The sequence below is a fragment of the Bos grunniens genome, chromosome 3 (assembly GCF_055505025.1).
Source record: "Bos grunniens cultivar Pamir isolate PY7600 chromosome 3, Bosgru_T2T1.0, whole genome shotgun sequence".
In the NCBI taxonomy this organism is placed as follows: domain Eukaryota; kingdom Metazoa; phylum Chordata; class Mammalia; order Artiodactyla; family Bovidae; genus Bos; species Bos grunniens.
The window spans coordinates 77,216,071-77,232,178 of record NC_141167.1 but is presented as its reverse complement, the minus strand read 5'-3'; the positions used below and the strand labels follow the sequence as shown (position 1 = coordinate 77,232,178).

Below are 16,108 nucleotides of genomic sequence, written 5' to 3'. Positions count from 1 at the left end.
TGTCTGACTCTTTGCAGTTCCCTGGATTGCAGCATGCCAGGCTTCCCTGTCCTTCAGTATTTCCTGGAGTTTACTCAAACTCATGTCCTTTGGGTCGATGATGCCATGCAACCATCTCATCCTCTGTCGCCCTCCAGAAGTAAACATAGAGAAGTCACTGTATTTCTTACACTTAGAATTCTTTAGTGAGCAGGTTGTTTATAATATGATGAGATAAATGTAGATACTGGAAAAAAAGATTATTGAGTGAATGTGGGATGTGAAGCTTTTATGAAAAGGTCTTCCTTAAAGGTACACAGCATTTATTTTGGAAAGAGAGAAAGAAAGAACACTCCAGCTTAACAAACCACAATCCAAGTAGTTTATTAAAAGTTCCAGTTGGAGAGGAGTGGATATTAAAATTAGATAGATAATACAACTTCAGCTTTAATGGATCTTCATTTCCAGTCTGAAAGTATAGAAATCTTTAGATACAGAAAGAATTTAGATATAATAGATATCTATGGATATCTTTAGATATAATAGATATAGAAATACAACAATAGAAATATAGAGATTTTTTAATGAAAGAAACTTTATGGGTAAGTAATTTTTAAAAAATTAAACTGATAGTGGAATTCCAAATAGTTCTTTTTTTTCTTTAAGTGAATTCTTGGAAAAGTCAAGGAAACCACAATGGAAGATATTTTATTAACCAGGCTTTTGTGGAAATAAAATTCTGAACTATTAAGTGGCATTGGGTATGAAGAGGAAGTGATAACCTAAGATGCTATTTCAAAGAGAGGCAACACTATTCAATGATTAAATATGAAAAGGGAAGAGAGCAGTTAAAGATAACTCAAAAAATTCAGGCCTAGGAGATAAGCTTTAAATAACTTGTGTGGTGAGAAATATTTTCAGTATAACCCTTGAGTGCTTCCTGCTTAAAATTTTAAAATTTTACTCACTATCTGTTTTGAGCTCTTCTTATTCTTTCATTTTTATAGCAAAAAACTTTGAATGAAATGCCCGTGTGCTCTTTTTCTTTTTTAGAATTTAAAATTTATCATGTAGTAGTGATCTGAATATTATAACATAGATTCATGGTGTAGGATAATCCCCTGAGAAATATATGTTTTATAAGTTTTTTAAATGATAAAATCCATCTTCTTTTGTTTCAACATGGGTAAAGTTGATAAATATTCATTTATTGAATCTGACAAAATTTTTTCTTGACCAAACTTTTCTCAGGCTATCGTGAACTCTTTTTCAACTAGGCTTGACTTTTGACTTGGTGTTCTTCTCTGTACTGTTCAATTTTAGCAAGTGTCCTGCAAGTCAGTTTAACCAATATCCCCCATTCTCCATATCTGATCACTTTTGATATACAATTAGGTTTCTTATCCTTTACTATCTCAGGTGGTGGTGTCTGATCACTCTGGCTTGCTTTCAACAGAGTCTTGTTGGGTGAAATTAGCCAGAACCACCCCATACTCCTCATGTTTCTTCTTAGTAATTCTTCATCCACTGACCTCCATCTTGCTCCTTGGCTATCAATTCCTGATTGTCCTTGCTGTACTAGAAATTGAACTCAATCTCTTTCTCCCACTACAAGACCACATTGCAATGATTCCTATACCCATGATGATACAACCCCTTGAGTTCTCCTTATCCTCTTCACGTATCATGAATACTTTTTTTATTTAACAAGTCTTACACCCAACTTGTGTTTCCGCATTGCCTCAGTGGTATAGAGTCTGCCTGCAATGCAGGAGGCAAAGAAGATGTGGCTTTGATCCCTGGGTCAGGAAGATCTCCTGGTGGCGGGCATGGCAACCCACTCCAGTATTCTTGCCTGGAGAATATGGATAGCGGAGCTTGGCAGGCTGCAGTCCACGAGGTTGCAAAGAGTCGGACATGACTGAAGCAACTTAGCATGCAGGCACGCACACTGAAGTTAATTTGAGCATTAGCCCCACATAATTTATTTCTGTGGAATGAGAAAACAACTGTACCTGAATGTCATGGAGACTGCAGATTCTGGATCATCAGTACTCCACAGTTACCCAACAGCAACTATGAACATGACCAGAACACCTACGAATGCCTGGTACTACACTAAGTTCTAGAGGTACAGGTAGATATAAGACTTTTCCATGCCAAGCCAAAAATTACAATTGTTTGGAAGAAAAAGTATATTTCATAATGGCAAATAACTATTTACAGCTTCTTTAGGTCAATATTTCATTTCATGATTTATGTTAAATCCCAGTCTTGTCTTATTGTCCCTATAAGTCCAGCAAAGAAATTGTATATATCTTGAATCCTTTCAAATTGTCAGGACAGAAGAATGTCTAAGCAAATGAAATAAATTAGGAAATAGAGCAACATTACCAATAGACTACTTCTATGTATTTGAATTTATCTTATGTTTACACAACTTACTAGGTTATAAGAGTACATGCTGCCTCAAAAATTCACCAAGAAAGTATATAATGTTTTGTATTCTAATTTCAGTTCAGTTCAGTTCAGTCAGTCAGTCATGTCTGACTCTTTGCAACCCCATGGACTGTAGCACACCAGGCTTCTCTGTCTATCATCAACTCCCGGAGCTTACTCAAACTCATGTCCATCGAGTCAGTGATGTCATCCAAATACCTCATCCTCTGTATTCTAATTTACTATAGAATAATAAGATATTTATCTAATTCATATCCCATCTGACACATTTAAACTCAGTAGGCTCTTGAAAAATTTTGTGACTCCTGCTGATTCTTCTCATCTCCCTCTCCTGTTTCCTTTTATCTTTTGAGAAGCACATTTTTAAGAAGTTCTTCTAAAGGAACTGCTCGAAGAGCAGTGTTGATTCTGTATACAATATGCTTCTCATCACACAATTTAGATTGCTTTGGTAACCTGGTAATTTACATTCATTCCCTTCAGGTAGCATTCAGACTCCACAAAGCACCTTCCCCATAAGGCTTAATGCTTTTCAATCCTGTGGAGTCTTATGCTGAGACAACTTCAGACACAGGCCTTCAATCACAACTCCTAGACTCACTAACACCCTGCTGTGATTCTTACATTCATTGCAAGATGGTTTGATGGTTTACATTGCCAGCTTTCTACAGGAATAATAAGAAATGTTGAGAGGATTTGATCTGTTACATCTCTATAAGAATTGGTCAATTTAAAACAACTATAAAAAAGCACCTTCCAAACAAAAGCTTTTCTTCATGCCATAAAAAGCATCATCAGTTCAGTTCAGTTCACTCGCTCAGTCGTGTCCAACTCTTTGCAACTCCATGAATCACAGCACGCCAGGCCTCCCTGTCCATCACAAACTCCTGGAGTTTATACAAACTCATGTCCGTCGAGTCGGTGATGCCATCCAGCCATCTCATCCTCTGCCGTCCCCTTCTCCTCCTGCCCCCAATCCCTCCCAGCATCAGGGTCTTTTCCAATGAGTAAACTCTTTGCATGAGGTGCCCAAAGTACTGGAGTTTCAGCTTCAGCATCAGTCCTTCCAATGAACACCCAGGACTTATCTCCTTTAGGATTAACTGGTTGGATCTCCTTGCAGTCCAAGGGACTCTCAAGAGTCTTCTCCAACACCACAGTTCAAAAGCATCAATTATTTGGCACTCAGCTTTCTTCACAGTCCAACTCTCACATCCATACGTAACCACTGGAAAAACCATAGCCTTGACTAGATGAACCTTTGTTGGCAAAGTAATGTCTCTGCTTTTCAATATGCTATCTAGGTTGGTCATAACTTTCCTTCCAAGGAGTAAGGTCTTTTAATTTCATGGCTGCAGTCACCATCTATAGTGATTTTGGAGCCCAGAAAAATAAAGTCTGACACTGTTTCCACTGTTTCCCCATCTATCTCCCATGAAGTGATGGGACTGGATGCCATAATCTTCGTTTTCTGAATGTTGAGCTTTAAGCCAACTTTTTCACTCCCCACTTTCACTTTCATCAAGAGGCTTTTTAGCTCCTCTTCACTTTCTGCCATAAGGATGGTGTCATCTGCATATCTGAGGTTTTTATACTTCTCCCGGCAATCTTGATTCCAGCTTGTGCTTCCTCCAGCCGAGCGTTTCTCATGATGTACTCTGCATATAATTTAAATAAACATCATGGTATACCTTATAAAATTTATTTCATCAGAGAAAGACAGTATGTCAAGCCCTATATAAGTAACTGTAGGTATATATTCTCATGAATGTTTCTTTTTTCTCATTTGGCTCATTTTTAAGCAAAAAAAAAAAACAAAAAACTGTACTTTAACCAAGACTACTAATACTGATAAAAATGATACTGAAGAGGCAGTGTGATAAAATGCCCACTAAGTTGAGATGCTCGTGATTCCTGTGAAACCTGGAATTACTTGGTGGAGAATGTTTTGTTTAGTGGATAACCATATTTTGGAGTCAGATCCTTGGATTCAAATTCATCTCTTAGTAAAAGTAAAAGCTTTGGGAGTTACTTTTTCTCTGAGACTCAGTTTCTGCTTCTGTAAGATGGAAATACTTCGAGTGCATTGTTCACAGGATTGTTGCTAGGAATAACTAAATCATTTTACATAATGTATTTAGTACTACACCTTGTACATATTGGTTCTCAATACTGCTAGTTGTTAACGTTTATTTATTCAACAAGGGGTTATTGTGCTGTTTCTATGTCCTCATCTGATTTGAGTATTCCAAACTGAGTGTTCCTGCACTCAAGGATTGTGCAACTTAATATAAGCAATAACCTCATATTTAAGTCATTTGAACAAGCAGAACCTGTAGAAGCAAACCTAAGAAGCCATACCTCCTTTCTGTAATTTTTTCTTTTGACCAGTTAATTATACCAGGATATCTGATTCAAGGCGATTCTGTCAGTTCCTGACAATGGAGATTTGGAATTGGTGTTAAGAAATACAAATTAGTCTCTGAATATTGCCTGAACTGAGGTTAGGTATATTTAGGAATTAAGGAAATCATGCCATGTATTTCCGAAGCAAATCAGAGAAATTTGATATTCTAGGAAAGAAGAAGAATGAGAGTAAAGCTGCCTTGCTTTTTGGTAGTTTTCCAATTTCTGATTCCATTTCTTTGTGAAAGCAAGCTTCAGTCTTCTGCCTATGGGTTACATTTAAAGTCTATGTCTTAATAATTAATTTTCCTTTTGGTCTAAATTTGTATCATTTATTACTTAAAACCAAAGTGCTTTAACTAAGACTCACAAATTGATATGAGTAAATGATATGAGGATATTTAAAGATCTGGAAACAAAGTCAGATGTGATGAAGGATTTGTTGTCAGTTATATCTAATAGAAATGAAAAGAGAGAGAGAGAAAGAAGTGAATGATAAGCAAGTCATTGCATATTTATATAACATAAAACTCCTCAGCAGCAAGAAGGCATAAACTATAAGCCTAGCAGCACAGATGAATCTCAGTTGTGCCAAGCAGAAGAAGTCACAGGCCCTAACAGGACTATATCCTATTTTGGTTTATTTATTTATATATTTCTAGAACACAAAAAATAATATATAGTGAAATAATATATAGCAGATCAGTCCTTGCTGAAGCATGGGAGACGGAGGTGGCAAGGGGAAGAAGCTTTACATAAAGGGCATGAGAAAAATTAAGTTGATGGATTTGTTCATTATCTTGATAATGATAATGGTTTCATGGGTGTATATATCATCTTTACTTACCATCTTATGTATTTAAAATATGTGTGGTATTTTGTATGTATGTAATATACTGTATTTGTTGTTTAGTTTCCAAGTCGTATACCAACTCTTTTGCAACCCCACAGACTGTAGCCTGCCAGCCTCCTCCGTCCATGGGATTTTCCAGGCAAGAGTACTGGAATGCGGAGAAGGCAATGGCAACTCACTCCAGTACTCTTGCCTGGCAAATCCCATGGACAGAGGAGCCTGGTAGGCTGCAGTCCATGGGATCACACAGAGTTGGACACGACTGAAGTGACTTAGCAGCAGCAGCTGCAGCAATAGTGGAGTGGGTTGCCATTTTCTTCTCCAGGGGATCTTCCTGATCCAGGGATCAAGCTCATGTCTCCTGAATTATAGGCCACATCTCTTGCATTGCAGGTAACTTCTTTGTTGCTGAGCCACTGGAGAAGCCCATGAGTTATATATACTATGCATTATGAATTATATGTTTATATCTTCCATTATCCTATGTGCTTTTCTTGAGCCACCAGGGAAGTCCAAAATATTGTATATGTGCAGTCAAATTTTATCAATTTTATCTAATAAAGCTGATAATGATTTTAAGAAGCAAAAAAAGCCTTTTAAATATGAATATTTTAGCATTTTAAAATTTTCAAGTAAAGAAAACCAATCTAGGCCTGCTGCTGCTGCTGCTGTCGCTTCAGTCGTGTCCGACTCTGTGCGACCCCATAGATGGCAGCCCACCAGGCTCCCCCGTCCCTGGGATTCTCCAGGCAAGAACACTGGAGTGGGTTGCCATTTCCTTCTCCAATGCATGAAAGTGAAAAGTCAAAGTGAAGTTGCTCAGTCGTGTCCGACTCTTAGCGACCCCATGGACTGCAGCCTACCAGGCTCCTCCATCCATGGGATTTTTCAGGCAAGAGTACTGGAGTGGGGTGCCATTGCCTTCTCCGCAATCTAGGCCAGTTTACACTAAAACACCTATATACAATCTTGAATGCCATTAGGTGGAATGAAAAGAGGAGTTTTGTCATTAATCACATATCAATATTGTTTCAGGATAATGATTGTCTATAGGTCTAAATTTTTACAATGTTCCCCACTGAAATCTGTGTTCCTTGCTTTTTTGTTCATTCATCTATAAAGTACATTATTTTTCATTAAAAACTGATCCAAATAGTTAATTGATTGGATAAAGGCAAAATATATTTTATTATTATGCCATTTATTGATGAGATTATCCATTTATATATTAGCTATTATAGGCAAAAGCTTTCTTTGCTTTTATGATCAGACAAATTTAAATAATTTACTTAATTTTATGAATATTGATGAATGAAGAAACAAAACATGATTCATTTCCTTATCATTTCTCATTTAAAAATTATTGTAGGAAGTACATAACACTCAGCTCAACACAGTGAACAGGGCCCTCAACATGGGGGTAGTTTTGCTTCATCTCTTTAATTGATAAACTGTCCTTAATTCATACAATGGAATAGTACTCAGTCATAAAAGCTATTAATATATAAAACAACATGAGTAGAGCGCAAAGATATTGTGTTAAGTGAATGAATCAATCTAAGTAGATCCCAAAAATATAATTCCATGGACATGGCCCTCTAAAAAAGGTGGGTACCAGAAGTTAGCGAGAGGGGAGGGTCTGACTCTAACAGATCGGCAGAAGGGAATTCTCTGGGATGTTGTAATTGTTCTGTATCTTGTTTGTGTTCACTGTAAGCTTTCTTTTAAAGTTCTCCTTTAATTTATTTTTGGGTAGCAGTGTTTCACCTAAAACCTCAATTTCCTAGCCTACCTGTCCTTGAAGCTATGAATAGCCATGTAACATAGTTATGGTTATTAACGTGGAAATATGGTACCAGTGGGAGGTATAGAAAACTTTTCTCACCTAATAAAATATTGACCAGACTAATCTTGTGTGCACGTTTTTTCCCATCATGATTTCCCATTACTCTTTCCCTTAGTGCAGATGGCATGAATGAAGGTGTGGCAGCCATCCTGTGACCATGGTGTATACACTATTAAAAAAGAGAAGAACAAGTTCTCATGTTCTCAATCAATGAGTTTGAAAAAATGCTGACATTTCTATTACTCAATTTATGTTTTAAGATTATCGTGTTCAAGTGAATAAACGACCTAGGAAAACTGTGCTTGGTTAACAAAGAAACTTGCCTTCATATTGGTAGCATGAACGTTCCAGTGATCTGTTATAAAAAGCTTCCCCTTTGAATTCCTCTGCAACTTTTCATAGCGATCATTAAATCTACTCTGAGACTGTATCAACACGTTCAGACTTTGCCTTTTGTGGGTAATACAAACGTTGCACTCTATCAACCTGTCACTGCATTTGGCTTTTGGAGCTCTTACTCAAAGAGATTCATTCCATGTTATCTTGAGGTGGTAGCAGCTTGTAAAATTTTACATGTGGGAAAAGATTTTTCTCCTAATGCCCATCTCTTACAATGAGTAATTATCAAAACAGATGGAGTAAAAGGAAAGCTGCTGCTGCTGCTAAGTCGCTTCAGTCGTCTCCGACTCTGTGTGACCCCATAGACGGCAGCCCACCAGGCTCCCCTGTCCCTGGGATTCTCCAGGCAAGAACAGTGGAGTGGGTTGCCATTTCCTTCTCCAATGCATCAAAGTGAAAAGTGAAAGTGAAGTCGCTCAGTGTGTCTGACTCTTAGCGACCCCATGGACTGCAGCCTACCAAGCTCCTCCGTCCATGGGATTTTCCAGGCAAGAGCACTGGAGTGGGGTGCCATAAATAGCAAAATGTGAACTTTTAAAAGGATATTAATACCTATATACATATTTGCTTAGTCTATATCTTTATCATATAGATAAATGCAGGACACTGTATAGAGGATGGCACTATTCCCTACAGACAGACATTAAGAAATGTAAGACTTCCCGGGACTTTCCTCATGGTCCAGTTGCTAAGAATCTGCCTTTCAACTCAGAGTATACAGCTCTGATTCCTCGTCTGGCAACTAAGATTGGACATGTCTCAGGGCAGCTAAGTTCACATTTCCATGTCTAGTGAGTCCGTGGGCTGCAATGAAGACCCAGAACAGCCAAAACAAAAAGACTTCCTGATCTTGTATTTGAGAAAGTACTATGATTTTAAAAAATATAATACGATGAATCATTTGCTAATGTATAAAATAGCAGAATCTCTTCAACAAGGAAAGAAAGAAGTCTTGTTAAATAAAATTGTCTAAAGAGTGCTACATAGCTCCTTCTGCACACTGCTGAAAGCAGTAAGAATCTCAATGGTAGTAACTCTCTGAGGTCCCCCCACCACGTGTATATCTATGACATCAAATTTACTTTCTTGGGGAAAAATAGGCATTTTCCTTAATAGGTACCTTGACATAGGAAAATGAATTTCAACCAACTTGTTAGCAATTGGTAACACTGTGGTAAGAAGAAATCTGAAGTCAAGTTTGGGTTCAACATAGAAGAACTTTTTTAAAATAATTAATCAATTAATTTTAATTGAAGCATAGTTACAGTATTGTGATGGCCTCTGCCATACATCAACATGAATAGGCCATGGGCATGCATATGGCCCTTCCCTCCTGAACCCCTCTCCCACATCCCTCCCCACACTATCCTTCCAGGTTGTCACAGAGCACCGACTTTGTGGTTCCCTGTGTCATACATAAAGCTCCCAATATTTTACATATGGTAATGTGTATGTTTTAATGATATTTTTTACAATCATCCCATCCTCTCCTTCTCCCACTGTGTCCAAAAGTCTGAAAAAACAAGATTCTTGATTACCAGTATCTGCACTGGCTCAGCAGGTGATGTGAAGGTTGATGTACTGTGCACAAGCCAGCTGTGGACTGTATCGTAAAAGATGAAGGGATTCATATACAAATGTCTGATTTCTCCTTAAGGAATTAATGAAAATCCTCAGTTAAAGGAATTATTTTCATTCTGAATTTCTTTTCTTTTAGGTTCTCTTTATCTGTGTGTGTGTAGCCCCTGTCACCATTTTTCTAGTAGGTTTGCACTGGAATAAAATGTTCTGGAATAAGACACTACTTATTGGAGACAATTTTTGGTCTTGGCTTCCGTATTTGCCATTTCTTGCAATAGATTTTGTTTCCATATTTTTGTCTTCCTAGTATCTGGTCTCCTTTCCTGAGCTGTGTGAATTTCCTGCTTCCTATGTGTGTGAATCCTTAGGCTATGTGTACAATTTTTGGTCTTTATGGAAGATGGAGCCTGATTCCCATCTTTTAGAAAGCTAACTGACTAGATGAACATTATCCCAGATTCTTGAAGCAGAGTATGTATAGTTTACCTGTGTGTATGTGTCCCCAGTCACTCAATCATATCTAGCCCTTTGCAACCCCATGGACTCTAATCCACCAGGCTCCTCTGTCCATGGAATTTTTTAGGCAAGAATATTGGAGCAGTTTGCCCTTTCCTACTCCCACGGTATCTTCCTGAATCAGGGATTGAACCCATGTCTCTTGCATCTCCTGCATTGGCAAGTGAAAGTGAAAGTCATTCAATCGTGTCTGACTCTTTGCAACTTCATAGGTATAGTCTGTGGAATTCTCCAGGCCAGAACACTGGAATGGGTAGCCTTTCCCTTCTCCAGGGGATCTTCCCAACCCAGGAATCAAATCAGGGTCTCCTGCATTTCAGTGGATTCTTTGCCACCTGAGCTATGCAGGAAGCTCCACTCCCTCCCCCGCTTCACCCGGCTCCCACCCACCCCGGGGGAACTGCTTCAGAATTTTCCTGTCATCCTTGCACAGGGGCCATGCTAATCTTCTCTGTATGGTTCCAATTTTAGTATATGTGCTGTCGAAGGAAGATTCTCCACTGTGCCACTTGGGAAGCCCCATAGTTGACTGAAGATCAACCAATCAAATACTGTAGCCATTCAGACAGCAGCTATTGATAACAAAGATGCAAAGACTGCAATAGAAGCAGATACGGAGATTGTGATGGTGGCAGCAGTAGAAGTATGTTTCCAAGAGCAGCTATGGCGGTAGTTCCAGTGGCAGCATCCAGTGTCCAGGGCTGGTCCTCCAGGCGGTGGCAGCTGCAGTGTGCACTCTAGCACCTAGCAACCAGTGTCTTTACTAGACCAGCTCTGTGACAGGATTCAGGCTGGGCTTCTTGCTACTTCCTGACTTCCTGTGCTTCTGCACAAGTCTGTTTTTCCACACTTACCAAAATTCTGTGGAAAGTCCAGTATACTTTCAATAAGTACTTTTTCTGCTTAAATGAATCAGAATGGATTTCTCTTGGTTGCAGCTAAGATCATTGACTAACAGACTTGTGAAGTCTTTATTAGTGAAAAAACTTCTCACTTTGCTCTGTAGATGATAGCTAGCTTTGCTACTTGTTGTAGTTGTTTAGTTGCTAAGACATGTCTGACTCTTTTGTGACCCCATGGACTGTAGCCTGCCAGACTCCTCTGTCCGTAGGATTTCCCAAGGCAGAATACTGCAGTGGGTTGCCATTTCCTTCTGCAGGGGATCTTCTTTACCCAGGGATCCAATTCTTTACCACTGAGCCACCTGGGAAACCCAGCTTTGCTACTTGTTAAATCTCAAAAACTGTGGTGTTGGAGAAGACTCTTGAGAGTCCCTTGGACTGCAAGGAGATCCAACCAGTCCATTCTGAAGATCAGCCCTGGGATTTCTTTGGAGGGAATGATGCTGAAGCTGAAACTCCAGTACTTTGGCCACCTCATGCGAAGAGTTGACTCATTGAAAAAGACTCTGATGCTGGGAGGGATTGGGGGCAGGAGGAGAAGGGGACGACAGAGGATGAGATGGCTGGATGGCATCACTGACTCGATGGACGTGAGTCTGGGTGAACTCCGGGAGTTGGTGATGGACAGGGAGGCCTGACGTGCTGCAATTCATGGGGTTGCAAAGAGTCGGACACGACTGAGCGACTGAACTGAACTGAACTGAACTGAAACCTCAAAAAAGGGTTTTCTGTCTCCCTATTGAAATGTGCTCCTTTATATAAGCTCTTCATATAGGTTATATGCTGTGGTATCTGCTACACTAAGTAGTGAGGCTGATAAGTTTTCTACCTTTTTGACAAAAAGAGTAACTTTAAAAGTCAGAGCTAAAAGTAGAAAATTCATCTTCAGAAACACAGATACCATAACTATTTTGTCATAATTTCTAATGATGAAGATGATATATTCCAAATTCAACCAATTCTCACATCTCTACTTCAACACTGTCAGCATCATTTCTCCATAGATGACTCAACAACTGAGTAACTGATCCCTGGTTTGTCTCCTGCCCATCCTAGCCATCTCCCACGAGTCTGGGTTACCTTCCAAATAAAATTATTAATGACATCTCAGCATGATTTAGGCAATGGCACCCCACTCCAGTACTCTTGCCTGGAAAATCCCATGGACAGAGGAGCCTGGTGGGCTGCAGTCCATGGGGTTGCTAAGAGTCAGACACGACTGAGCAACTTCACTTTCACTTTTTACTTTCATGCCCTGGAGAAGGAAATGGCAACCCACTCCAGTGTTCTTGCCTGGAGAATCCCAGGGATGGGGGAGCCTGATGGGCTGTCATCTATGGGGTCGCACAGAGTCGGACACAACTGAAGTGACTTAGCAGTAGCAGCATGATTTAGGGGAAAAGTCTAGAATCATCTCCATGGTTTACAAAGAGCTACATCTCTGACTTCATTTCCTATCACCTTTCATTGTGCTGCACTGGCCTTTTTGCTGCTCCTTTACCAAGTCAGCAATGCTCCTGTCTCAGGGCCTTTGCACTTGCTCTTTTTCTCTGCCTAGAAGACTCCTTTCCCAGATGCTCACAAAACTCATCCACTCACTTAGTTCTGATCTCTCTTATGACACCATCTCCACAGTAAGGACTTAACTCATCCTTCTTTCTAAATGACCACACTTGTTAGTCTTTGATCCCTAATCTACTTTATTTTCTCCTCATAATTCTTATCACCATCTGACATTATACAAGCCTTTGTTTGCTTATTTATTTTATTCCCTACCCCCATGAAAATGTGAGCTTCTTGGAAGAGGCAGAGACTCTCATATATATGCGTATTTCATGGCTATATTACAAGTGCCTGGTCAAGTGTCTGACACATGGTATTAAATAAAGGGCTGAAGGACAGTTTAGAGTTGAGTACTGGTTGAGTGTATAAAACTGCTGCATAGAATCTCAGATTTTCTTTATTACTATTGCACGAATTGTTTTATTGGAGCTGGACTCAAAAATAAAATCTTTGCGAGAAGCATGAACCTAGCACCTGACAAATTCTAAAAGTCTCTATATGAGTGACTGAATAACGACATAAATTAATCGGTGACAAAACCACTCAATAAACATTTAAATAATGATCAAATGATTAAATAAGTGAGTGATCAAATATTAATTAAACAGTCAACTTGGAATCCTTAAAAACACTAGGAAATGGCTTAGCATTCCTCAACTCTATATTTTTTTCCAGAGGTTTATATTTTGTTTTTGTACCAGCGGCTTAATAAATTTTTGTGAGCTTTTATGTTAAATCAGAGCAGCATGGACAATATAAATTATTTGTTTAGTTATAGTTCTTATTTGGTTGGTATTTGTGGCTTTTACTGAAATTCAACTAAGCAATTCATTTGCCATCATTTATCATGAGTGTCCGGGTAAATATTATTTACTCTGTTCCAAGAATATGATGTTATCTGATGCTTGCTTCAAGTCAATCAAATTCAGAGCACAGTGCAAGGAAATGTGGAGACTCTCTAAAGAAAATGGCATATTTCCTGCCTTCAAAGAATCTGTCAGTTCTAACATTAGTACAAATTGGGTCTCTTTCTGGGTATGACACTTGGTCTATTTCCAGCTGAGTCAGTCTCTATCTTAGCTTTCCCAGCTGCAAAAGCTAATAATATCACTGTCATGAAAAACAGTGGAGAATAGTGAGGTAATGTTTAGAGTTTGAACTTATTAGTAAGGTACAAGTTAGGTCGATATAGTCTAGAATGTTTTAGTTGCATGAAAAAACTAACAAAGAAATTAGAGACTCTTCTAGTATCTATTAGAGCTAGATGATCTATTAAAGCTGTAATTCTAACAATTCTCACAAAATAACTAATGTAGTGTTTTGCAAACTTAAAACATTGAAATCATTTTGCAATGAAATCTTAAGCTGAGGCATAAGTGCTTAAAGTTGTTAACAATAAAACTATATACATGTATACTGCTTAGTTAGAATTTGACATCTCTGGGACTTACCTCCTGATAAGCTGTTATAGGATACAACAGCCTTGCAGTTTTATGGTCAGTGGCACCAATTCAGATACAGTCTTCCCACTGGCACCGTTAGACAGAGATACCCATTTCCAGGACAGTAATACAAGCTGTCCCAGTGTAATCAAAAGTGAAGTCTAGTTGCTCACCTCCCAAAAGTCATTAAAGAGGCCCGGTTGGTGGAAAGGAAAGTATGCTTTATTTTGGATGCTCACAACCAGAGGGTAGGGTGGCAATGGACTCCTGTCCAAAGGTCGACTTCTCCCCAGTGACAATCAGTGGGCTAGAGCTTTGATAGGTGGAGGGAGGGGGTTATATGTAGACAGCACAGTCAGCTCTTGACAGTCATCTTGAAATTGGTCTGATCAGCATCATCTGGATGGTTTTGAGTACAGTTAATCTTCAGTTCTAAGGACCACTTGTTCCCATTTCCTTGAAAACAGTTCTTAGAATTGGAACTGTGACAGTTTATATCATCATGTAGTTTGGTCATCATGTAGCTAACCTGTTGGGGTTCAGTGCCTATACGATAGCTCACAGGATATGGCTCAGAATATTCTCTATTACCCTTGAACGTGAATGTGAACGTGAAGTCGCTCAGTCGTGTCCGACTCTTTGCGACCCCATGGACTGTAGCCTACCAGGCTCCTCTGTCCATGGGATTTTCCAGGCAATAGTACTGGAGTGGATTGCCATTTCCTTCTCTAAGGGATCTTCCCAACCCAGGGATCGAACCCAGATCTCCCACATCGTAGACAGACGCTTCACCGTCTGAGGCACCAGGGAAGTCCTATCACCCTTGAGGAGGAACTAAATGTCCTTGACCATGCTTAATGACTAAACTATTATTATTTGGTCTCCTTTGACTCTTTTCCTTTGTTTCTCCATGTTCTCACGTCTGTGATTAGATTAGACTTACTGTTTGGCTAAAGTTTTTCCACAGACAAAAGAGAAGCTGAGGACATGGGGAGGTGGGCAGGACCAAAGGGTCCGGCTCCATTTCACCAGCCCAGAGAGATAAGAGGAAGAAATTTAGCTGCCTTAGATAGAAGAGTTAGACTCTATCTTAGCAATTTCCTCTTGATATTTTGAGCTATAACCAGCCTTCTTATCTCTTTAACTGTGCTGCCTTCTGAAAAATTAAGAACCTAACTATTGCCCCAGATGTGATTATCTGTTCTCCCAGTCTGTGTGTGCAGGAAGGTCACCTGCACACACCCACACACACACACACATACACACACACAATCTGATCCCATTCAAGTTGGTGGTCACAACCCAAAGCAGACAGGCCTCTATCTGTTCTACCAAGACAGTGTTGGCAGAGAACTTGTAGATCTTGTTCACCATTGTATTGATATCCCAAATGCTGCCTGTATTCATGTATGTTACATCTATTTACTTACCACTTAGTTAAATATACACGTGCTTTCTCTGCATCTGACATTGTTCTTAATACAGAGAAACAATGTTAAGAGAATTTGTTCCTGCCTTTCTGGATATTACCATCCCATGTATGGTTGGTTTAATAGTAACACTTTTTCAGTTCATAAACAGTTTCTTGCTGGCAAATAAAGAAGCAGTCATGATTGAACAACAAACAAACAAGATTTTTAGAGCAGATTTAGGTTCACAGCAAAATTGAACAGAAAATATGTGGGAACAGAGAGTTCCCATATACTCCTTGCTCCTCCACCCCCACAGCTTTCCCCACTACCAACATCTGGCGCTAGAGCCTATGCTGCAAATTACTACCCTACACATAAATTACTACTCTAAATCCACAGTCTACATTAGGGTTCACACTTAATGTTGTACATTCTATGCTGCTGCTAAGTCACTTCAGTCGTGTCCGACTTTGTGTGACCCCATAGACGGCAGCCCACCAGGCCCCCCCAGGGATTCTTCAGGCAAGGATGCTGGAGTGGGTTACCATTTCCTTCTCCAATGCATGAAAGAGAAAAGTGAAAGGGAAGTCGCTCAGTCGTGTCCGACTCTTAGCGACCCCATGGACTGCAGCCTACCAGGCTCCTCCGTCCATGGGATTCGCCAGGCAAGAGTCCTGGGGTGGGGTGCCATCGCCTGCCTTCTCTGTACATTCTACGGGTGTGGACAAATGTCTGTTGACACGTGTCTC

General features: G+C 39.6%; 1 non-coding gene across 1 annotated transcript; it reads right to left on the bottom strand.

The window, feature by feature from the left end:
* Positions 1-10,428: 10,428 nt before the first annotated feature.
* LOC147375878 (U6 spliceosomal RNA) lies at positions 10,429-10,534 on the bottom strand. The gene has a single exon (XR_015161785.1). It is a non-coding gene; the product is annotated as a U6 spliceosomal RNA (small nuclear RNA).
* Between the last annotated feature and the right edge of the window lie 5,574 nt (positions 10,535-16,108).